Here is a 24,516-nt window from a genome sequence, read left to right on the forward strand (position 1 = left end):
GTGCAAATCTATTGCAGGTAAGAAGGTTCTGTGCATTCCACCAGAGAAATGCGAAGGATGCCAACCACAAGAGCCAAGTTAAGTTTTGTCTGATCGCCTGGAAGCCTAAGGGACACCGTGTAGCTCCAATATCCTGACAGGAGTAACTGCTTAAACTCTCAGCCATGGACATCTTCCCTGGAGCTAGAGCCATATTCCAATTTACTTTCTATTCAGAAGTCATTTAGATTTCCTAAGAGTGTCTATGGCTTCTGCTGCTTTCCTTCGTTTCCAAGGAGACTCCTCACTCTGCCCAACCCTGAGGATGTTCCTACTGCACTTTCCATGACTTCTCAGAGCTTCTGTACCAGCTCTGCCAACCGTGTGTTCTGTTCACCTATGATCTGGCTCTGCTCTAGCAGTTTCTGGTCTTGGTCTTGAAGCTGTTTCTACTGTTCTTGCACTTTGGTGCTCTAAGACCCCGGAGAGGAGACCCTCACTCAACTCTCCGGATGTCACAGCCACCCAATAATTCACAAGACACCAACCTAGATGCAATCATCAAGAGGTATATTTCGGGATCAACCGGCTTATGGTCAATCCATAACTTCCGCAGGAGCAGAAGAATTGACAAGACAGCCTGGAACGGGGGTGGGGTGGGGGTGAAGAGGTAACTAAGGAAACATAACGTACAAACAGTGGAAAGTCCCCAAAAGTCCCAACCCATAATTCAGTCAGGGTCATTCGGAAACATCTTGTACATTCATCTTTTGAAAGAATGTAACCTTGCCCAACCATCTGTGCTTTGGGCCTCCCCCCACCTGCAGGTGAGTTCTCTTCCATGAGGTCTGAGGAATGTTAATCAGCCTCTCCCTTCCTCTCCTGAATGTTAATCCAGCAAGTGTCCTCTGACTCAGTAGTAATGTACTCCTCCTGGAATATAGAATGTATCCCCGGGCAGTGAAGACCTAAAATCTCACATTTAGTTCTGCTTTCTTTGTGTAACTAGTGAACTGGCTGGCCTGCATTTTTTTTTTCCCCTTTGGCTCAGGTCTAGGGGTTATAAAAACTTTCAATACTTTTCATAAGTTTTCTATATCTTTCAGTGTGAAGTTCAGAAATCTCACGCCTAAGAACAGTCACACCAGCACCGTTGGTCTTGGCCTGCTGCTGCAGTTTGCTAACCTCTTGTCTGGATGGGTTTTGCTTGGAGAAGAGCTGCATTGTTGTCAGGGCTGCCGATATCGGGAACTGGAGGAGAGCCTGTGAGTCTTCCAGACACATCTGATCCTGACAATTTCCTCTTCAAAACTGGAACAATCTTCTCATCAGAGTACTCCATTGTCATGAAAGAGATGTTCCTGTAACTCTTGCAGTACTTCATGAGGGGCTCCAGTAGGATTGACATATCTCACTCAGTACACGGTAAATCTCATCAATCAGCTTTCCTGGGATGAAGCAGCAGAGGTTGGAATCCACGTACTTTATGAAGGTAATATTTAACAGTGACAGCCTCGTTTCCACAGCAGCAAGGATGTCTGCATGATGAGCTAAAAAATGGTTTCTCCTTTCTGATTCTCTCCTTGGTAGTTATGCTTTAACTTGCTTCTGACATAGGTTATGGTACCTCTCCACTTTCAGAAACCCCTGATTCAACATTCTCTCACAGACCACGTCCATTCTTTTACAAACCAGGCGGAGCTGGCTAATTTCCTCATAGGACATGAAGCTGAGTATGTTCTCGATGGCTACGATAGGCAGCGCCACCAATGTGTTGTTTTGAGGCAGACAGTCCAGTGCCATGGTGGGCGCAGTGGGTGCCTGGGACCCGGGCTGCGGAGCCTATGATGGGGATGCCGGGGGCTGTTGCTGAAGCTGTTGCCATGGCTGCTGCCTCCTTCCTCAGCCATCTGCTCCTCAGATGCCATCGAGGCCGCTATCTTGGGAGTTTGATTCCTTCCTCGCTTTATTGGGTTCTTATGTCTACCACTTTTCACCACCCTAATTCCTTACAACCCCCCAACACTAGGTAGGAGAGAGTTGGAGGAAAAGGGAGCATTGATATCATTACACTGTTTCCTGTTGGTTAAGAGCATCGAGTTCCTTGGAGGCAACTTCGTCATCATGATATCCAATTTCTGCTTCTAGTTACTTTGCTCAGAACCATGTGACAAATTACAGCAGCAGAAGGAGCAAAGCCTCGAGGAGCTCTGGAATTTTTATACCCTCTAAAGAGTTCTCAGAATTCCAAACAGAAACTATCTTCAGCTGGCCGAATCACATCCCTGTTAGACCACAAGACAAATCATAGTTAACTGCCATGGACAATCAGAAGCAGCCCCATATCCTACACCTGGGGTTAAAACAAAAACATATTTACATAATATAACTGGGTTTTTAAAGAGAGAAAAATTCTCGCTACAGTTCAATATTGGGAATGTTGAACATAGCTTTCTGCTTTGAATGCTATGTAAAAACAGATCAACTAACATACCATAAGGATATGATACTCGAGCAATATTTGAAAAAGCTCTTATTACACTAGATAACAAACAAAATGGTTTAATTAAAAAAAACTTTTAGAAACAGCTGCTTTTCTTTTAAAGGTACTTAAAGGTACTGCTTTGTGTAATTGTGGAAGTTTATACTTCTTATTTAATAGAAACATACACACACACACAGACACACACACACACACACACACACAGAGAGAGAGAGAGAGAGAGAGAGAGAGAGAGAGAGAGAGAGAGAGAGATCAGAAAATGAAACTTGCCAAATTTAAAAGGAATTGATTTTCCTTTATATATAAGCATTACATTCAAAATACTTCTATTTGTCTAAATGTAATTCACCCAAAGAACATTTGTTGATTAACTCAGCCAACATGTTGTTAAATGCATAAATGTGTACACATGTGTAATTAGTTTATCTGTAAAATTAATGTCTATTTTCTCATCAATAAACAAGGTTGATGTAGATTTATTTAAATAAGAAAAAAACATTTCCTTCTGATTCCCAAGATATACTCACAGAAGTATAATTATTACTCAAACCTTATCTGAAATGTTCAATATTAATTGAATAGGCAAAGCAGTTTTTAAGAATACTGATCTGATGTGTGAGGGAGCCAGGTCTGTGTCCCTTTGATGCCTGACAAGGCTGGAACCAGCAGTAACATCAGGCAGAGCACGTGTGTTGGAAAGACTGACATGCAGCTTACAGTGTTTTTCCATGCAACGCACTTGGCTTTGCAGCTGTGGTTATTATTCGCAGATCCTGGCACTATTTGTGCCCCAGGCTCGTGCTGTCTTCAGAGTCCTTGTTCTCAGTCACTCAGTACTGATTGCCAAATACCAGGTTGAGGTGTCAGTTTCTGCCATTTTCCTAGCCACTCCTAAATGCCCTAGCATTAAAGTCATGCCTCAATGTGACTTCAGGCTCTCCCTTGATTCTATGTTGTGCCATTTGAAATTGTCACTCACGATCTGCCAGGTTATCTTGTTCTCTTGTGTCTCTTTCCATGCCAATGATCTAAGTGCATTTGGCTTCATATTAAATACAGAATAACTATGTCTTTCCTTTATGAAAAAAATAGAATATTTTCGAATAGACTATTAACCTATCCTGTGCTTGATAGCCACAAAAGTTGGGGATGGCAAGTTTCTAAGTATCTATCTGTCAAGTTGCAGTTGCAGGCAATTTCAAATATCATCATGTTTTACTTGGCTTTATGAACACTGGGCCAAGACAATAATGATGTGTGTAAATTCACACAGTATGGAACTCAGACATTGTGCAGGGACTACAGGACGTCTCTACTGTTTCAGATGACTTTATATTCTCTTATGGTTATTGTTAAAACAGATTTTTTTCTTCTCAACTTTAAACTATCTATTTTTTTGTTTTATGTATATGAGTATTTTCCAGGCATGTGCTTGTATTGACACTGCATGTGTGCCTGGTACCCCTGGAGGCCAGAAGTGTGCATCAGATATCTTAATGCTGGGGTTATAGATAGCTATGAGCCACAGTCTTGGGGATGGGAACAGAACTCTCTCCTCTCTGAGAGCATCAATCCCTCTTGACCTCTGATCTATAGCCCCCTTTAATATCATTTTTAAAATGATTAATTTCTAGTAATAAGGGATATGGAGGCTGAACTGGCCATCTTCTATAACCAGGCAAGGCTTCCAGTTGAGGGACTGGGACACCAACCCAGCCATAAAACCTTCAACCTAAAATTAGACTGTTCTGTCTGTAAGATGTGCCAGGGTAAATGTGGCACAGAAGTTTTGGGAGTAGTCAAACAATCACTGACACAACTTGAAACCCCCACCATGAAAGAGAGACCATACCTGTCATTGCCTGGATGTCCAGGACCCAGAGGCTGCATAGCCCAGAGATCTAGGATAGAACCAAACACAGCTGACAAAAAAATCAATAAAATAAATCCTAATGATATTCTGTTATACTTGCAAACAGGAGCCTAGCATCAACCATTATCAAAGAGGCTTCATAAACTAACTAATGGGAGCAGAACAGAGACTCACACCAAATATTAGGCAGAGCTTGGGGAATCCTCCAGAAGATGGAAAGAAAAAATTGTAGGAGACAGAGGGGTCAAGGACACTACAGGAACAGGGCCTACAGAATCAGCTGAGCAGGGATGAGAGAGGCACAGAGAGATTGGACCTACAATCAGGGATGTTGTGTTCTTGTGAGACTCCTAACAGAGGGAGCTGTGTCTGACTCTTTTGCCTGTGTTTTGGTCCCTTTCCTCATATTGGGTGCTTGGTCCAGTCTTGATTTGAGGACTTGCTTTAGACTTATTGTAACTTATGCCATGTTTGGCTGATATCCCACGGTGGTGTGCTCTTTTCTGCAGGGAAACAGGAGGAGTAGATCTGGGGAAGAGGGGAGTTGGAATGAAGGGGCTGGAAAGAGAGGAAGGAGGGGAAACTGTGGTTACTGTGATCTGGTGTAATATATGAGAAAAGAATAAATAAATATATTTTTTCTGTAAGGGATTTGCTTAAACATACCTGCTACAAAAGTTGACTACCAAGAATCTGCATAACTTCATTAGGACTTAGTATACCAGACAATCCTACTTTAAGGTTAATCTGTACCTTTACTTGAGTTTAAGGAATGTTTGAGTTAACTATTATACGTGTATTTGGAGTATGACTGACAAACATCTAGTGAGTAATTAAAAAATCCTCAAGATATCTAATTGTTCCTGCCTCTTTAATTCCATTTCACCAGCAGGATTGAGTCAGCATTTTGTTAAATCACTATGGTACCTGTGTGTTTGCAGACCAAGTGTCTTCTCTCCTCCAGGCCTGGGCTCTTGATGTTTTTCTGGATACTGAATAACCAACGCTTAGCACAAAATCAAACATGTAAGCCTCTATTGTCATCTCATTGGCCAAACAATCCCCATGATAGATCAAGCTCAAATATTTATTATTATTGTTATTATTATTATTATTATTATTATTATTAATCATTCCATTCATTCACATTTCAACTGATATTCCAATTCTACTCAACAACCGCCCTATTTAACATCCACCATATCCTCCCTCCCCTCTGCCTTTATGAGGATGCTCCTCCACCCACCTACCCTCTCCTGCCCCATCATTCTACACTGGGACATCAAATCTCCACAGGACCAAGGGCCTCCTCTCCCACTGATTCAGACAAGGCTATCCTCTGCTACATATGTATCTTGAGCCATGGATCCCTTCCTGTACACTCCTTGGTTGGTGGTCTAGTCCCTGGGAGCACTGGGTGGTCTGGCCAGCCAACATTGTTCTTCCTATGGGGTTGCAACCCTCCTCCACTTCTCTAGTCTTTCTGCCAGCAACCCTACTGGAGTCCCTAAGTTCAGTCTGATGGTTGGCTACAAGCATCCGCATCTGCATTGGTTAGTTGCTCACAGAACCTCCCAAGGAATAGCCACTACAGGTTCCTGTCAGCAAGCACCTCTTGGCAACAGCAACAGTGTCTGGGGTTGGTGTCTACAGACAGGATGGATCCTCAGGTGGGAAGGTTCCTGGATGGCCATTCCTTCAGTCTCTGCTCTACTTTTTGTCCTTGTCTTTCCTTTGGACAGGACATTTCTGGGTTAAAAACTTTGAGATGGGTGGGTGGCCCCATCCCTTGACCTGGGGCCATGCCTATCTCCTGGAGGTGGTCTCTACGGGCTTTATCTACCTTTTGCTGCACATTTCAGCAAAAGTCATCCCCGCTGGGTCCTGGGAGCCTATCGCTTCCCTGGCATACGGGACCCTCCAGTAAACCCAATCCTTTACAAAGACATGGCTACAAGGAAATGTTAATATAGGGGACTGAGGAATGTGGGATGTGTCTTGATAACTTTCCTCCTTGGTATCTGATTATTTAACACTGGGAAGAGTTGCTTTTACCATGGGATCTCACAGTGTATAAATTATTGTTATGACAATGACTTGATTTTTAGGGATATCACAAAATTCTAGACAAAGAAATGTATGCTCTATTATCTCTGGACTTCCATATTCTCTCTCATGGCTGAACGATTTCACAGTATTGGTAAATTAGAGGTTCTGGGAGTCAGCAAAGAATCAAAATAAGACAAATACAATGGCCTCACATTCTTCCTTGGATGGAAACTGTTTTTCCAACATTTGTAGACCATATGACTGACATTTATTTCTTACAGAGTTACAGTGGGTCTAGGGACTGTGCATTAAAGGGATAACCTTTATTGCTGCAGCTTGCCATTATAAAAGTGAAGAGTCATCTTCATGATGAATGGAATAGAAAAGATGATGAAAATGTGGTTTTCATAGTACTATGTTGTTTGGCCCATTAATATATCAAAGTAAGTATGTATCATATGCACAATGTGTAGCAAACAAATACAGCTTCTGATCTCAGGGTCCCCCAGGTTTGCTTCTTTGCCAAAGTGGGATAGCATAAAAAGAGATTAGGACAGAAATAAGAATGAGGACCCGGGTTTATTGTTATAATTTGTACCAGTAAAAAATAAATTATTGAACAGAAGAGTTTTCACATACAATGTTGCATACTATTTGGGCTATTAATTACTGCTATTAATGACTGTCTGTTAATAGTTTTCAAGGCTTTATGCTCACTGGAATGGCTCTGGAAATATGACAGTGCCATTCATTTCAATGGCAGTTACCTTTCAGTTTTTATGATCTTTTATTTATTGCATTTGATTTTAATCTTCCTATAATCTTTAGAAACTTTTTAAATGGACATGTGTGATTTTGATTTTTCTTTGTCGTGACTAATTAACTTTTGAGAGCTTAACCAGCTGCACCAATCTAAACATCGCTCTCTACTCCTTTATCTTAACATTCCCTTTCTTGGTACACTTTGGCTTGAATGGCCTATTTGTCATCAAAATGCTTACTAGTAGAATTTTTGGTCATTCTGTGATATACTAACACAGATACTATAATTCGCTTATAGCATGTATCATTTGAATCTAGATTTGTGGTTGTAGAAGGGCAAATTTCTGGCTCTCAGGATCTTTGAATATATTACATGTGGCAGAAATTTATGAGATAAATAGGCTTAAGATAAATGTTCACCATTTATAGCTAACCATTTTTGTATACAAGGCTCTCCAAACTTCTTGTTTTCCCTTGTTTAACCAACTTCTATGAACCTCTAAGAACTTAGGATGTAGTGAATTCCTGATATCTTTCTGAATGAATGGCCATCTACCTTTGTGTGGCTCAGTGTCAGTGTTGAAAGTGACTCCCTTAGTCTGAATGATACTCTCATGGCTTTAAAATCACTTATAATACAGTCTCAGTGTATCTCTATTTTATCTTCTTTGTCACATGTGGGTCACACATGTGTATACATTGAATACATTTTCTCTCACTTTATGCAATGTAACCATTAATCCTGTGCAAGGACAAAACCAATCAGCAACCCTGATTGAGGGTACTAAGAGCCTAATACCTCATCACATTCAGTCTTCAAGACAACGTTAGGATGTGATTCACTTATTTATTGTTTATAGATCAAGTAAGAGAGACAGAAAATATTTAGCAAATAATTCAAAGTTTCCTAGAACACATGCAAGCAGAGCTAGAGCCAGCAGAACACCAGGACCTCTGTGCAGCAAGCTGCAGAGCTCAACCCAAAGCTGTCTTCCATCTGAGCTTTAGCTAGCATGGCTGCCCCCTTTCACCTTCTTTCCTAGCACCAAAAGGCTCTGTATGCCACGCAACCTAAAAACAGCCATCTACTTTCTGTTCAATTAATGCTGGTAGACCAGAACTGAGTTTTGATTCATTGTGGACCCCTGACTACAGAGTTTGAAGACAATAATCTCCAATTTGAAAGTTAGTAATAAAAACAACAAATCCATCTACATATCTATTATACACCCACACTCACACACACAAACACAAATATACTTACATAGACACACACACAGAGAGAGAAAGAGAGAGTCAGAGAGTCAGAGAAACAGAGATACAGAGAGACAGAGACAGAGAAGGCTCAGGCTTTGTAGTACTCAAATACAATGCACTATTGATCTTCAGTTCTACTTCTCAGGATGCCAAGAAAGTAATATAAAGGGAAGGAGAGGCTTCTTGTCACTGGAGTCCAATTTCGATGATTTTCACATAAAGTCTTCATTGTTACTGTGTCACAGCCTTGTAATGTTAGTGTGTGCTTTCCTGCCAATGCTCTGCAGTGAACTATAACATTAAAATGTTGTGTAAATTCTATCTTTCCATTTCCTCCCTCATTCTATCACTTGCTTGACTGACACTGAGATTTGTGAAACCTGTTTGCATGTACTTTTCCCATAGAGGCTTCCTTAGTTTAGCTTCTTATTCGCTGCTGTTGGGCTAGTCCCTAGCATGCACCGCCTTTGGCCAGTGTTTTTCTTCATTAAATGTTCACGTGGCTAAAGCTCAGATGCTTCCTCAGTTTGTGTGAAGATGTTTTGCTCCAGCAGCAAGACTTGAACATTCATATGGGAATCAGATGTCTCAAGGAAAATTAAGCAAGTTTAAGTAAAGAACACTGAGTATCACTGTATTATTTTTATTATCTTGATATCACTCTCCTAAGCCATCTCAGAAGTCCATTAAAAAGTTAAATTATTTAAGTAAAAAAATTTTTACTTAAATTAAATCCAAAAAGAAGTTATTGGATTTCTTTTCTTCCTACATCTTTAATTTAAAAGTTATTCTGTCAGACAATATATTCTGATTCTTTTATATAGGAAAAGAAAGGAAGGAAGGAAGAGAGGAACAAAGGAAGGAGGAGAAAGAAAGGGCATAAAAAATGGCTCAGAGGTAAAGACTGAGCACTGTTCTGGCAGTGTAGCCACGTTCGAGTCTTAGCTCACAGATAACTGTAATTCCAACTCTAGGGAATCTAATGCCTCCAGCTTTTGTGGGCACCTACATTCAAATGAACATACTTTCACACACAGATACACATGTGATAATAATAATAATAATAATAATAATAATAATAATAGGAATAAAAACATTTTTAAAGAGCTGCTACATTTGCTTACTAGTACTCTTTACCTACCACATAAAACATATTTAATAAAAGTGTCATATATATAAATATGAACAAATAACTTGACTTTTATTAAATAAAAGGTAAAAGGTTTAAGAAAAGAAAAATCAAAGAAAGGAACCAATATCTTTTCTTAAGCCCCTCACGGGGTTGAATTCCTTGCTCAGTCTTCAAGTGTCCTTTTTGTAGAAGTGCTAAAGCATGAGAAAACCCACTTTCTGTGTTAGGTAAACGAGTATGCTATAATTAGAATATCTGTACTGTTTGAGTCATATTGAAATAAAATAGAATATGCCAGTAAAATAAATTTAAAATATTACTTAGACAAATGTGAACTAATGAAACCAGCTTTTAGCTTAAAATGATTCTCTTATCTAAAAAATATCTCCCAATCTCTATGTGGGAAGGGATAATGTTGAACAGTAAAGGATTTTGAAAGTAGAGACTAAGTTAAATCCAGGCTACTGTCCTTTCTAAATCCGTAAGTCTGGTTGTGCACTCATTTCTGAACAAATGTAGAAATAACATCACCCACATGGCAAGATTATAAAGATCAAACCAGGTCACACATCTAAAGTGGCCTCAACCCTGGCAAATAAGACCCTATTAATATTTGTTATTACTATAACATTCTCTCAAATCTTAATATAATTTTTCCCTCACATAAAGAATTTTGAAAGGACATGATGCAACCACCATTCCAGCCATTAGAGGTTGATCTTTGACATGATACACTTTGTTTCAGTTCATTTTCTTTAAATTCCCACAATGCAAAATGTGTTCTAGGTCTACTGACAAGTGAATTTTCTCATACTCATGGCCTGCTTAGCTTACTTTTCTTAGAAAGAAGCTGGAGTCAGCTTTCAACAATCTCTGCTAATAACTTACGTTCTTCTTTCATCCACATGGCTCTTGTAGTTCTCACCTCCCCCCCCACGTGTGTGTGTGTGTGTGTGTTGTGTGTGTGTGTGTTGTGCATGTCTGTGTGTATTGTGTGTGTTTAATCTTCATACATGTTTGTGTGCTTTTTTCTTCTAATTTTAGCTGGCTAAACATTCTTCTGAAACATGCTACAACATGGATTGACCTTTCTTTTCTCCTTCTTCTCCTTCTCCTTCTCCTCCTCTTTCTCTTCTTCCTCTTCTTTCTCTTCTTCCTCTTCCTTTTTTCTTCTTCTCCTCCTCCTCCCCATCCTCTTTCTCCTCCTCTTCCTCTTCCTCCTTTTTTTCTTCTGTTTCTTACGTTTCTTTCTTCCTCCTTATCATGGCCATTATCACAATCTCTCTTGACACACAGCCGATGTTCCCCCACATCTAGTGTTTCTGTAGCAATAAAACAGGGAGCTACCACGTGACTTGAATTTTAATATTCTGGAAGTCATTTTAGAAATTGTTGTTGTAGAAATTTTTTTAAATGAGGTCTCTCCCAATCTGTTTAGGGTAAAAATTTGATGGCTATAAGAGCAACTCTTACTATGTTTTTGAAACACTTTTGTTGTAAAATAACTATTTCCAACAGTGCTCTTCTACAGTCATTTCAGATGGTAAGTCTCAACATCCTGGTGAGAACTCTGCATACAATACTTTCCCAAAAAACTCAAAAATACACTAGACTTTTACACTTTGCTATACTTGTATACGTGAATATACTTATACTGTATATCCACATGACTTTTTAACAACTATTGCGTCTTTCTGGGGATATTCCAGGAGGACTTCTCTGACACATAGCCTGGCATATTTACTTGGTAGCAACCATTTATGATTTTAGTTTCTCCTGCTTTATAGAGAGAAGTGACAATCCCAACAGAACTGAACACCATTTATAAATTAACTTCAATATTATCTTCTTTACCTGTAGGTTCCCATGGTTCTCCCAGGCTTTCCTGGGGCTGGTCACAGCTGCTAGCTCCCATTCACGATAAGTTACATTAGCAATGCTTTTGTCTTTCTGAGGGTAGACTCTGGGTCAAGAACTACTGTAACTTTCTACTAGATTATAGTTACGAAGCCAGCATACACATCCATTTCATCAGAAATATCAGAAAGATTCATAGTGGTGGTGTCTGGCTCCATAAACCATATTTGCATGTGAATTTCCCCCCCGGTTTTGCTACTCTAAAGGTGATTTCTTAACGTCAAGTCAGGTTTTATTTTCTCACTGTATGCTTTGGAATGTGTGCACTCTTAATGTTTTGAAGACTGACACAAGTCAGCCAGCTCTTCTTCCTCCTACCTTTCCGCCATCTCTCTCTCTTTCTCTATTTCTGACTCTCTCTTTCTCTATAAATGACTTTTCTTCCCTTTTAAAACCATAGTTAAACCTTTTCTAGCCTATATTTAAAATCTATCATTTGCTTAATGAGTTTTGGATTTGACTGTTACTGGAGGTGAAAACACACGGCCATTTTGTATAGTCACACCAACCCTCGACTGCCTGAGTAGGAACCCCTGGAACATGCTGTTTGTCTGGCATTCTTCTAACATGAAAATTTCTTAAGTGAGAACCTTAGGAGAAGTAGAAACATTTGAGTAATCTCTATTTTTTATTAGAGTTTACAAATGCTGATGTCTTTGAGATGTGCAGAAAAATCACTTCATACAGACATTTGTGACTCTGAAGAACATCTCCCTCCTTATTAATCATTAATATGTCTAGGAGACAATTTTTTTGGACATGCATTCTCTGGTTTTTGGCTGTGACTTTGGCTGTTGCTTTGTTTTATTGAAATCTGATATATTGGCATGAAAGCCAAAGTAGAGTCCAAGAAGTGTCTGCTGGGCTTCTCACTGCCGTATCCAACAGAGGATCATTCAGGCCATACAGTAGCAAGCAGGCAAGTAATTAATAATAGCACACGTTGAAGAAAATGAATGTTTTGGTTGTGCGGTAGAATAAGAAGTCAGACAAAGGCTTGGGATTCATGTCCTTACCCTCAGCAGCAGCAAAAAAATAATGTTATGAATAGCATTTAACTGGAATTTGCAGCAAACTGCTGCTTTTATCATAAACAATTGCCAGATGGTATACATGATCTTTCTTTTTTTCTTTTTTCACAAAAGCAGCATTAATTGCAGAGCAGCCCAGGGCCCCACTCAGCTCATCAGTGTGATAACACTTCATGACCCTGATTAGCCGTCAGTCTACTCAATTAAAAAGATCATTTAGACATTCACCCAATCATTTGCCTATCGAGCCACCTGGGCCTCAACCAGGGGCTCCATTTTTAACATTCTCTTGCCCTCTCTCATCTTGCCTGGCTTTTTTACATATCTCCAAAAGACGTAATTGAATTAAATAAAGCGTCTCGGGGCAGCTGCAACATCTGCTGTTTGTGGTATGTCAAGCCTTCAGCATTAAAAACAGTTACATACGCTCCAAATTAGCAGGTCGCAGAGAAGAAACAGTCGATGATAGTGTTTTTGTGCCAGCGTGAGAAGCAGCTCACAGCTGTGTGCAATTTACAATTAAAGGCTTTATCAGAGCTCGATTGTACTAGTGAATCAAGTGGAGAGAGGTCAGTTAGTGAATTAGACCAATTAGAGCTTGTACAGTTAAATTATCTGTCTTATTACCTACTGATAAACAGCCTTGTCATATCTTTACTGAAATGATGAAGCCACGTGAGTTTTATAAAGTGATCGCACAAGTTTGCTGCCTTGGAACTTAGTGTTTGTGAATACACAACTCATAGTAGAAAATGAATTTATATAACCTTTTTGAAATGGCTGCAAACTTTGAAAAACTTAAAACACCTCAAATTAAGCCACTCATACCTGCTTAGAATCCATCTCCAAATAAGAGATTTTCAAAAAAAAAAAAAAACAAACAAACAAACAATACTTTGTAGCTGAACAAAAGGACACCTCATTTGTTTAATTTTAATTTCATGTCATTTTAATTTTAAGAATTAACTTTCATTAGAATAAAGAACATTTAGAAAGCTGTGTCTGGAAAATGGGAAGAACCAAGCATTTCCAAACAATGCTGCAATTTACTTCCTCTGGAAATTCAAAGTCATGGACTATTCTGAATCAAATAAGGTGATTGGAGGTGAGGAATAGTGCAGCTCTTACACGTCCTTCATGTAAAACGCTCCACAGCCATTTTTATGACTCTGTACATAGAAGCTTTGAGTAAAGATTAGTGACTTCAAGACTGTTAAGATGTGCCCCAATAAAGCTATTGTGAACTAGCATCACCATGTTCCAGAGAGTGATGACCTCCCTTAGTCTTGTGCATTTCTAGGATGAACAATTTATAGGAGACTTTGCTTTCTTCTACAGTTAGTGTTGACTGGTTAGATCTTTGGTTTCAATCACACTAAAAAGCCACACAAAGCATCCTTAGACTTATTTTTGAGTCAATAGACAGCAGTTGACTTGGACAATACATCTTAAGAGAATTAGCCTATTTTTTTTTCTATAGCAAGAATTTAGAACCTGTAAGTTTTTATATTTGGGGATATTATAATTATATCAAATCCCCTTTCTTTTTCCTCCTCCCAAACCAATTCATATTTATCTTCATTGTTGTTGCATGCATATATTTCTAAATACATAAATTCAAACTACTTATTCTGTGTAATATTATTCTATGTAATTTCTAGGGCTATGATTGGTGTTGTGTATCCAATTGGTGTTTTCTTCCCTGTAGGATACTATTTGTCCCCATCTCAGAATAGCCAAAGAGTTAATATTTTATTTTATTTTATTTTATTTTATTATTGGAAAGCAGCATTTGTGAACCGAGTCACCTTTTGACAATTTCTAAATTCTCGTATTTATTTTATTAGTCTTCCTTTCAAAAATATATAAAAACTATGTTCTTCACACAGGACTGTTGTTTTTGCCTTGTAGCAGGTGTCTGGAAACAGACTTGACACTCCTGGATTGAGGACCATGCCAAATGTGCTTTAAAATGTGTATGGCAAAAGAAGAAGTATAAATGTCTAAAGAAACCCATGGAACACTGTTTAAGAACTAAGAACACCTCCTTGTAAATTAAATTTACAGAGCAGCATGGCCCATCCTTTCTTTTGAGAAGATAATATAGCACTAACATCAAGTTCTTATAGGTGACTTTATAACTAAGCTATAGTGTTAGCTGAAATGATTGAAGTGATTATCGTATATGTATTACAAGAAATTCCTAAAGTAGCTGGAGGGAGGGAGGAAAACAGCAAGTCACATTGGTTGGAGAGAACTGTGAAGTACCATGTCCTAATCACAAAATGGAAAATCAGTGGGCATAAATTTAGAGAAAAAAAAAAAAAGATACTCAAGGGGATAACATTTGAAATGTAAATAAATAAAATATCTAATAAAAATTGGAAAAAATGTCCAAACTCAGAATCAAGCTAAAGACTAGCTGTTCAGCAGGGCAATGGTGGTGAACGCCTTTAATCCCAGCACTTGGGAGGCAGAGGCAGGTGGATTTCTGAGTTTGTGGCCAGAGTGAGTTTACAGAGTGAGTTCCAAGACAGCCAGGGCTACACAGAAAAACCCTGTCTCAAAAAAAAAAAAAAAAACCCAAACCCAAAACCAACCAACCAAACAAAAAACAAAAAAACAGCCAAACAAACAAACAAAAAGACTAGCTGTTCCAAGGTCCTGGAAAATGTAAGTTTCATTATAGCATAAGAACCATTATTTGTTTTTTAAAGTGAAAATGATATCCATACCAACAGTCCTTGTGGTAGATGACTAAATGTTTTAGAAGAATTATTAAACAAAGTTAAAAAATAGAGAAAATTTAAATATTTTAGTATCTGTTTTTGTATAGTACTACAAACCATTTTAATAAGTTATTTTTTCCTTTTTGTAGTTGTTGTTTAGTACTATAAACCATTTTAGTGAGTCATTTTTATTTAGTACATCATTTTAATGACCTATTTTAAAGTTTATTCTTCTCTCATACATTACATCCAGACCATGGTGTCGTCTTTTTCCTCTCCTCCCAGTCCTTCCCTTCTCCCCTAGATCTACTCCTCCTCATAAAAGAGAGGCCTCTGAGGGGTATCCAAGGCATAACAAGTTATAGTGAGACTAGGTAAGGATGGAGACCAAGCAACGTAGTAGAAAGAAAAGGGTTCCTAAAACAGACACAGTCAGAGGCAGTCTCTATTCCCACTGTTGGGAATCCAACAAGAACACCTTAGTAAACAACAACATAGCTGCAGTTGTGACTATAGAGGTTGACGTTCTATAAGAAATGAGGCAGAATTAGATATATAAAATATTCACTTATTACTGAACTTAGCAATATTTTTAAATATGACATAAGCAAAGAAAATTGGAAGCTATATATACTATACACAAATTGTTTATTATATGTATATTGTGTATATACATATATATCTATATATTGTATACATATTGTATATATATATATATGTGTATATATAGCTTCCAATTTTCTTTGCTTATGTTATATATATACATGTATATATATAACATGTATATATACATATATATAACAATTAACTTTTAACTATTGGTAAGATATATATCAGAAGTAATATAAATTTACAATAAAATATGTAAGAAATAATTTGAGAATATATATAAACATGTAAAATGTATGTAAAATATTGTTGTTAATTATAGAAATGCATATTACATATTAGAAAATAAACCTTCAAAAGATAAATGTATAATGTATGAAGATAGAGTTCCAGTTAAAAATGACTAATAGGAAAATACAAAGTAAACAAAAGTAAAAAAAGAAGTGTTGGTTAAAGTATAGAAAAAGGATTCTTTTAAACTGTTGATAGAAAAATAAATTAGTTTAGCCATCACTATAAAAATTACCAAGGTCTGTTTCAAACAAAAGATAACCTCATGGTTAACATATAGATTAGAAGTCTCACTGCTACCTATTTATGGAAAGAAATGAAATCAGTAGGTAGAAGACATACGTGCTCTTTGGTGGTTATTTCAGCACTATTCATAATAGCCTAAGTACATACTCATTTATAACGCTCTTTAATGGATGTAAGAGTAAAGAAGTGAGTATGCACAATGAGACCCACGTAGGATTCAGGAAGAAGGAAATGTCATTTGGGTCATGTGACTAAATAAACAATACATCAAGTTAAATGAAATAAGCCACACACAGAAACACATGCATGATCTCATGAGGAATTTTCATAAAAGTAGAGAAGAGGACAATTTTCGTAAGAGACTACAGATAGACTATGTAGGGAAATATGAGGAGATACTGATCACCAGCTAGAAAGCTATAATTAGGAACAAGTTCTGCGGTGCCATTTCCCAATTAGCTGACTACATTGAACAGTATACTGTATGATTCAAATAAACTACAAGAAAGGATTTTACATGCCTTAACCAAAATGAGGTAAATGTTTGAGGCGATAGTTAATTATCCTGATTTGTTCAGTATAAATCTGTACATGAATTAAAAATCACATTGCATGCTTCTTATAATCATTATGTGTTAATTATAAAAATTATAATGTAAAAAATGCAAAAATAAGGCTGCACACTAGGTACCTCTCAATGTTATATATCCATATGCAGTTAGTGATATATGTTTACCATCAGAAAAACAAATTAATGGAACACAAAGTTAATTTGAAAATAAATACTATAAATATGAAAACAAATGCATATGCAAATATTGTAGCCAATCATAGAAATGCAAATTAGAACACAGATTAGACACTATCTTTTACATAATTTGTTACTTTATATTTTAATAATATTCAAGCAAGATCCTAAGTAGGGATTTCCATTTCATTTCTTTTTATTCCTTTGACTTTTTAAAAAAGTTTACTTTATATCCCCTCCCTTCTCTCCTCCCAGTCCTTCCTTCTCATCTCCCTTCCCTCCATCCTCTCATTCGCCTCAGAAAAGGAGCTTCTCATACATACCAATCTGCCTTGGTATATCAAATTGCATTAGGACTAGGTACATCTTCTACTGTGGCTAGGCAAGGCAGCCCAGTTTGGGGGAAGGGATCCAAAAGAAGGCAACAGAGTCAGATAAGATCCCTGCTCCCACAGCTAAGAGTCTCACATGAAGACCCAGCTGCATAACTGGTGCATTTGTGAAGAGGACCTAGGTTCCTTCTGTGCATGTTCTCTGTTTGGTGATACAGTCTGTGGGCCTCTAAGGGTTCATTGATTCTGTATTTTTACTTATGGTCTCCTTAACCTCTCTGGCTCCTTCAGTCCTCCTCCCACCCCAACTCCTATTCTCCAGACCTTTTCAATAGGATTGCCCCAGCTCTGCTTAATGTGTGGCTGCATTTCTTTTGTATTTATTTTAATTAATATATAATTCTACCATTTCACACTTTTCCTCCTTCAACCCCTCCCGCGTTCTCCTCCCTTGTATTTCTGGAATAAATACAAACTTTCTGTTCTGTAAAATAATTTAGCAAGTTTTACTAAAAGGTCATGACATTTTCTACGTTGTAATCCAGACTTCCTGATTTTGTTAGTTTTCTTCAGCAAATCATTAGCCATGAGACAACAACATACTTGGGTTATGATAGACTAGAATCCAGAAACTGTTCTGCTCCCATAAATAAGTGATCAGTACTAGCAGTTTTACCACTACCTATACAGACTAAAAAATAATTGCTTGGAGTTATGCTCTCAAAGATATTTTAAAATTTAGAAAATATTTTGGTATATTGTATTTTCAAAAGGATTATGGTAAAATAATGTTAAGATATATACATAATACTTTAGAAGACTCTGTATACCTAGGTTTTAGTAGTATAAGAAAAACAGTGATTAACATTTTCTTTGTTTATAATATTTCATTCTAAATTTTCTTTTAAGTATTTATTTAGTCAATCAGTTAGTTAGTTTAGGTCCTATTCTATAGCTCAGAGTGTTCTTAATCTCATGGCAAACTTTCTGCCTTAGGCTTCCAAGATGCCTTTTTAAAATAAGAAAATAATTAGGCAAAATGTGGTAAGGGATTTGGGTTTTCAAGAGACAATAAGCCTTGTCGTTAGAAATTAGATCTTAGCTAATGGGAAATAAATCAATTTTATATGTTTTAACTTTTTGATATAAACATCCCAATAATGCTGTCATCTAAAAATTTTTGTTTGTCACTTTCTTCTGAATATGTTGAAAATATGGATTTGGAAGATTTTACAAGTTAATGAAAATTTTTCTTCCATATTGGTGTTATTTTATATTCAATATAATAAAATTGAATTCTAGTACTTTTAAAATCTCTGATGTATCTATGTTTTGTTTGCTAATAGACTTACTGTTTCTCTAATGCAAATTACTATCACAAAGTTTTTATTAGAAAGAATAGACAATGATGTTTACAAAATGGAAATTAATTCAACTTTCAGAGTGTAACATGAAGCCAGTCTCTCTTCTTAATTATCAAACTAATTGAGATATGTATATTAAGATTTGCAAGTGAAATCATAATGGTCATTTCAAGTAGGCCACATGGAGCTTAATTGCCTCAGAGAAATCAATAAATTGAGATATTAAAAGAACATGTCACCATTTCATGTCCTTTGTGCCATTCAAGAAATCACCGGGTAATGTGTAATCATTTTAATGAGGCCAATAGAAAGCTTTGTTTAATTTGGCAATATATTTCATCAGTTGGAAAATGCTTGAGATTAAGCTGAAAGCAGATGGATATATTTCCATTCATATTCGTTATGATATAAGAATCTCTACTTTTGTGAGCAACAGAACAATGGATGAAAGAAAAGTGATAAATAAGAGAAGCACTGGGTGGAGAGTTAGTTGTTCATCTGTTTCTCCCTCAGTTCTGTTCATAGTGCTTTAGATAAACAGGTTCCCAAAGTTATGTGACTACTTATTAAAGCCATTACACCTTATGACGGACTGGATGCTGCCATTTGCATGGAATACATATTTCAGTACTTCATTTTCAATCTCTGTGTGTCTTTTAAGGTTAAATATGTCTTTTGTAAGCAGACTGTCATTGGGGATCGTTTTTTTCCTTCTGTAATTGTGTAGCCCCCGTGCACTGTGTCTTTTGATAGAATAATTTAATCTCCTCATGTTTAAAGTTATTATCAGTATGTGAGGGTTTACTGTTACTACTTTCTTAATTACTTACTGGTGTTTTTATGGTATCCCACAGGTAAATTGAATTTCATCGGAGTGGTAGATCTTTTTAATGTAGCTGAATTTTGTGTGCATTTTGTAAAGAACTTCTGCATGTACGCTCATCAGAGATATCTTCCTGCAGCTTAGGTTTGGTGTCTTTATCTGATTAGGTATGATAATAATGCAAGCATAGTAAATTATTTTGAAAATGTTCCCTTATCTTCAACTGGAATAGAAAGGCTTAAAAAGATCTTGTGTTATTTCTTAAAATGTTTGGATAAACCAGGAGTGAAGTCATCAGATACCATTTTTTTCTCTGTTGTGAGGTTTTGATTTACAGAGTTAAACTTCTTATTTATTATTGTATATTCAGACTTCTTATCTTTTCATAATTTATTCATTTGGTATACTGCCTGACATAGTAATTTATTTTTTCTAGGTTTTTCTAATTATCAAAGCAAACAGTCCACACCTACCCTTTGTATTTCTTTGAAATTTACAGTTGTTTCTTCTTTATTTTCTAATTTTGATAATTTGAGACAACCTTTTTCTTAATTGCTTATTACAATGCTTTTTTAAAAGTTTGTCTTTAAAAATCTCATATATTTAGTCATTCATTGAAAATTTTATACATGTATTTTAATCAAATCAACCCCTACTCCCTTTCTACCCCCTCTCAGACTTCATATCCTCTTTGTATATGCCACTAAGTCCAGTCTGATTTGTCCCTGTGTGGTTATGTATAGGAACATCTACTGGGTTAGACAACCTACCATAAGCCACTTTCTTGAAGAAAGTTGATTCTTCAAATTTCAGAAACCTAAAGCTGCCACAGCTCCTCTGCCCAATCTGTCACTGCTAGAGTTGTAACAGGCTTGATTTTTTGTAGATCTTGTGAGAGCAACAACTACAGTTGCTATAACCTCACGGGTGCCGTGGCTTTGTCAGATTCAGAAGACACTATTTTAAAGCGATTCTCTCCAACTTTAGCTCCTACAATCTCTCTACTACCACTCCTGCAATCTTCTCTAAGCCCCAAGAAAGGAAAGGGTTTGTAATAGATGTAATTTTTAACATTAAGCACTCCATGGTTGCTCATTCTCTGTACCATCTGTAGGTATTAATTTAAACAAACTTCTCTGATGGTGGATAAAATTGCACTAGTGCTTGTGTATAAGGGGTAGTTTTCAAAGGTCATTCTGGTATTATGATTGTTCAGAAAATTAGAAGTAGTAGGTTCTCCTGGAGTATGGAATATTTCCAGCCATGGGTTCTTCACTAGCTCTACAGTACCAGACATGCGTTTAGTACTATGAATTAGGTCTAAAATCCAATCAGAAAGTAGTTGGTTACTCTCACAACATTCATGACATTATGGCATGAAACAATATATAAAGCAAAACACTGACCAATAAAGCAGAAGGAAAACAGTAGTGCCCCTTGAATCCTTTGACCTTTGATGGTCAATCTAATAGGATGTAGAATCACCTAGGAGACAAACCTCTGGGCATACTTGTGAGGGATTGTCTAGAATAGGTTAAACTCTAGGTATATGTGTAAGACATTATCCACTTTAGGTTACTCTTTGACCATGACTATGAAGAATAACATCAACTAGATTGGTCTCTAAACTCATCTGTGAGAGATTAACTAGATTAGGTTAGCCACTGGGCATATCTGTGAGGGATTATGTAGACTGGAGTAGCCTCTAGGTATGCCTGTGAGGGATTATATAGGTTGGAGTAGCCTCTGGGTATGCCTGTGAGGGATCATCTTCCTAGAGCTGAGGTGACATGACTCACTTTAACTGTGGGTGGCATCATTCCATTGGCTAAGTCTGTACTGGCATTCATCTCCCTCTAGTTTTTGACTGTGCATGAAATGTGAACAGGTGCTTAAAGCTACCATTGCCATGACTTTACTGCTATGATGAACTATGAGTCAAAATAAACCTGTTCTAAGTCAACTTGTTTTTGTCAGAGTATTTCTTTGTATGAACAAGACAACTAAAATACTTTAGTACTACATACAAGTTGTTTATAAATAAGCTCTGTCTTTTCTTTCCTATCTACCTGATTGATAAAAGTGTTTTTGTACAAACTAAAATATTCAATGGAACATTTGAAGTATGACAAGAAATATGCTGTGAATCGAATACTATTACAGACCAGCAATAGTTTTGAGATAAAGACAGAAATACTATACAATTTCTGCACTATATAGGCAAACTATGTGAAGCATTACAATAATTCAAATTTTATCTTTGTCTACTGGGATTAACCCATGTTGTCAATGACAGTCATATAGGGTAATAAATACATGAAGAGGCAGAGTCAGCAAGTCTTTCTGTTGTGGGTCAGTGGATGATTTAGGGCTTATAACACCATTTATAAGCTTACTTTTGAGATCTTCATTGTGGATATTCTCATGACTGTAGGCATACTTCCTGCTTCTCTTATGTATGTTTCTATAAACCTTAGAAAGCTATTATGCATTATATCTCTATAGTGAAATTGAAAATGTAGAATACTATGATCATACTGAAAGAAAAATAGATTGGCATATTATTACCCAGAAAATATAAAATTTTTTGTTGCATTTTCAAAATGTATTTGCTTGGATGGTATGTAATATCCTGGAAGCCAGTTGTACATGTTTCTTACTACCTGGTTTTTAAAATTTTCCATTTTGAATTGTCACATATGTTTTAATAATTGTGCACTCTCACATCTACAAAAAAGTAAAAACTAAAAGTAATAGCTTATTTTATTTTACAACTGTTCAAAATACAGTTGTATTATTTTTAATTTAACAGTACTGGAAGTATATACAGATAATTACTAACTGTATTTTACTATGGAGGAAACACAGGCTCTAAAATATTGAGTGGCAATTTGCTTTAAATATAAACAAAGCTGTGTACTAGTTAAAGTTAAAGAACGGAATGTAATCAGTAATGATAACTGTAATAAAGTAAAGAGTGTAACCTGAACTCATGTTTGACTTACACAGAAGCCAGAAAGATTGGAGGGTAGATGGAGGCTCTGCAGATTCAGGGAAATGGTATTTTACAAAAAATAGCCAGTATGAATGGGATTAGACCAGCTGTGTCTGCTATCTGGCAAATATCAAAGGGAGACTGGGCAACACAGGTCCTGTCATCAGGTGTTGGCTGTAACCGGCAGTAACTTTTGGCATCTTGGCGAGTTTTATCCGGTAGGCCCTCTAAGGAAGCAGCCTTTAAGGAGCATCTTACAGATCTGGCCTTCAGTCCTCAGAAAAGGTGATGATTGTTTTGCAAGTTATAGTCAATCAAGAGGGCTCAGAAAAGGCAGCCTAGATAAGAGCAGAAAGTCTCTGACTCTAAGATTTCATAGCCTGTAACAGAGCCATTTTCAAATATGTATTAAGGCATTGTTTTAAAAATACAATTACATAGTCCACAGTGTTATTAATGAATGATCTCAAAGCTTTACATCACAGATATTATTTCTAAAATCCTGTATATGTCTTCTGAGATCATCTATCTTCTCCAAAAGAGAATTAGGGGTAGGTACGTGAGCACAAACAAAAATGATGACTTACAGTAAGCATCTTTGAAGATTAGCTCTTTATAATCAAGGATGACTTTTGTACCATTCACTGAGTCCTTGGGAAAGGTCTTCTACTCAAAAAATAAACAGGCTTAGAAAGAAATTAGGGAAATGACACCCTTCATAATAGTCACAAATAATATAAAATGCCTTGGGGTGGCTCTAACCAAGCTAGTGAAAGATCTGGATTACAAGAACTTCAAGTCTCTGAAGAAAGAAACTGAAGAAGATCTCAGAAGATGGAAAGATATGCCATGCTCGTGGATTGGCAGGAATAATATAGTAAAAATGGCCATCTTGCCAAAAGCAATCTACGGATTCAATGCAATCCCCATCAAAATTCCAACTCAATTCTTTATAGACTTAGAAAGAGCATTTTGAAAATTCATTTGGAATAAAAAAAAAAAAAAAAAAAACCCAGGATAGTGAAAAATGTTCTCAACAATAAAAGAACTTCTGAGGGAATCACCATCCCTGACCTCAAGCTGTATTACAAAGCAATAGAGAAGGCGTAAGCTGTAGAGCTCATGGCTGGAGGCTCTGGAACCCCGAATGACTGAGAAAGTGACTCTGCTTTCTACAGAGTGTCTATCTTTGCTGCTCCGTCACAAACATCCTTAATAGGTGTTTGTAAACCACTTTGTGGTTTCCTGAAATTTATTTGCATGTACACACACATGTGTAGAACCTTTTTGTTGGTGTATTTTTGTGTTTTCATTTTACAGAAAATGCAGGTAATTCTAAGTTCAATAAGGAACCTGCATTGTGGTGCTGCCATGGATATTGCAGATATTGCAGGCATTTGGCTAAAGGATGGTTACTAGGGTTGCAAAATACTAGAATACACTAGCCATTCTTTCATGGGAAAAGAAGATTTTAATACTGCAAACATCTACTCGTTTTAAATATTTAAGATTTCTTCAAGCATGTTGGTTAACTTCCTTTAAGATGTTGGTAACTAGACACTATCAGAAGTGTATGATTCAACAATATACAGCATCCTGAATGACCTACAGAGCAAACCAGTGCTATTATGATGGTTCCTTTGTGATTATTGTCCAACTGATTATACATTTCTAAAAGTTATTAATGTTTTGAAGCAGTTTAGTAATTTGTTCTATTCACAAAATGATAAAACCATTAATTTTCTTCTAAGTTCAGTTGGATTAGAAAAATTCATTTGCTTCTTAGGAGATTCAAGATTGAGGACTCATATTGCACATAAAAAATTAATCTTTGGTCCATTATAATTTGCAGCCTTGTTAATAATATATTAGATGG

General features: G+C 36.8%; 1 pseudogene; it reads right to left on the reverse strand.

The window, feature by feature from the left end:
- Positions 1–201: 201 nt before the first annotated feature.
- On the reverse strand, positions 202–6,227 carry LOC117717359 (F-box only protein 28 pseudogene; annotated as a pseudogene).
- Positions 6,228–24,516: the final 18,289 nt, after the last annotated feature.

Source organism: Arvicanthis niloticus, chromosome 11 (genome assembly GCF_011762505.2).
Source record: "Arvicanthis niloticus isolate mArvNil1 chromosome 11, mArvNil1.pat.X, whole genome shotgun sequence".
In the NCBI taxonomy this organism is placed as follows: domain Eukaryota; kingdom Metazoa; phylum Chordata; class Mammalia; order Rodentia; family Muridae; genus Arvicanthis; species Arvicanthis niloticus.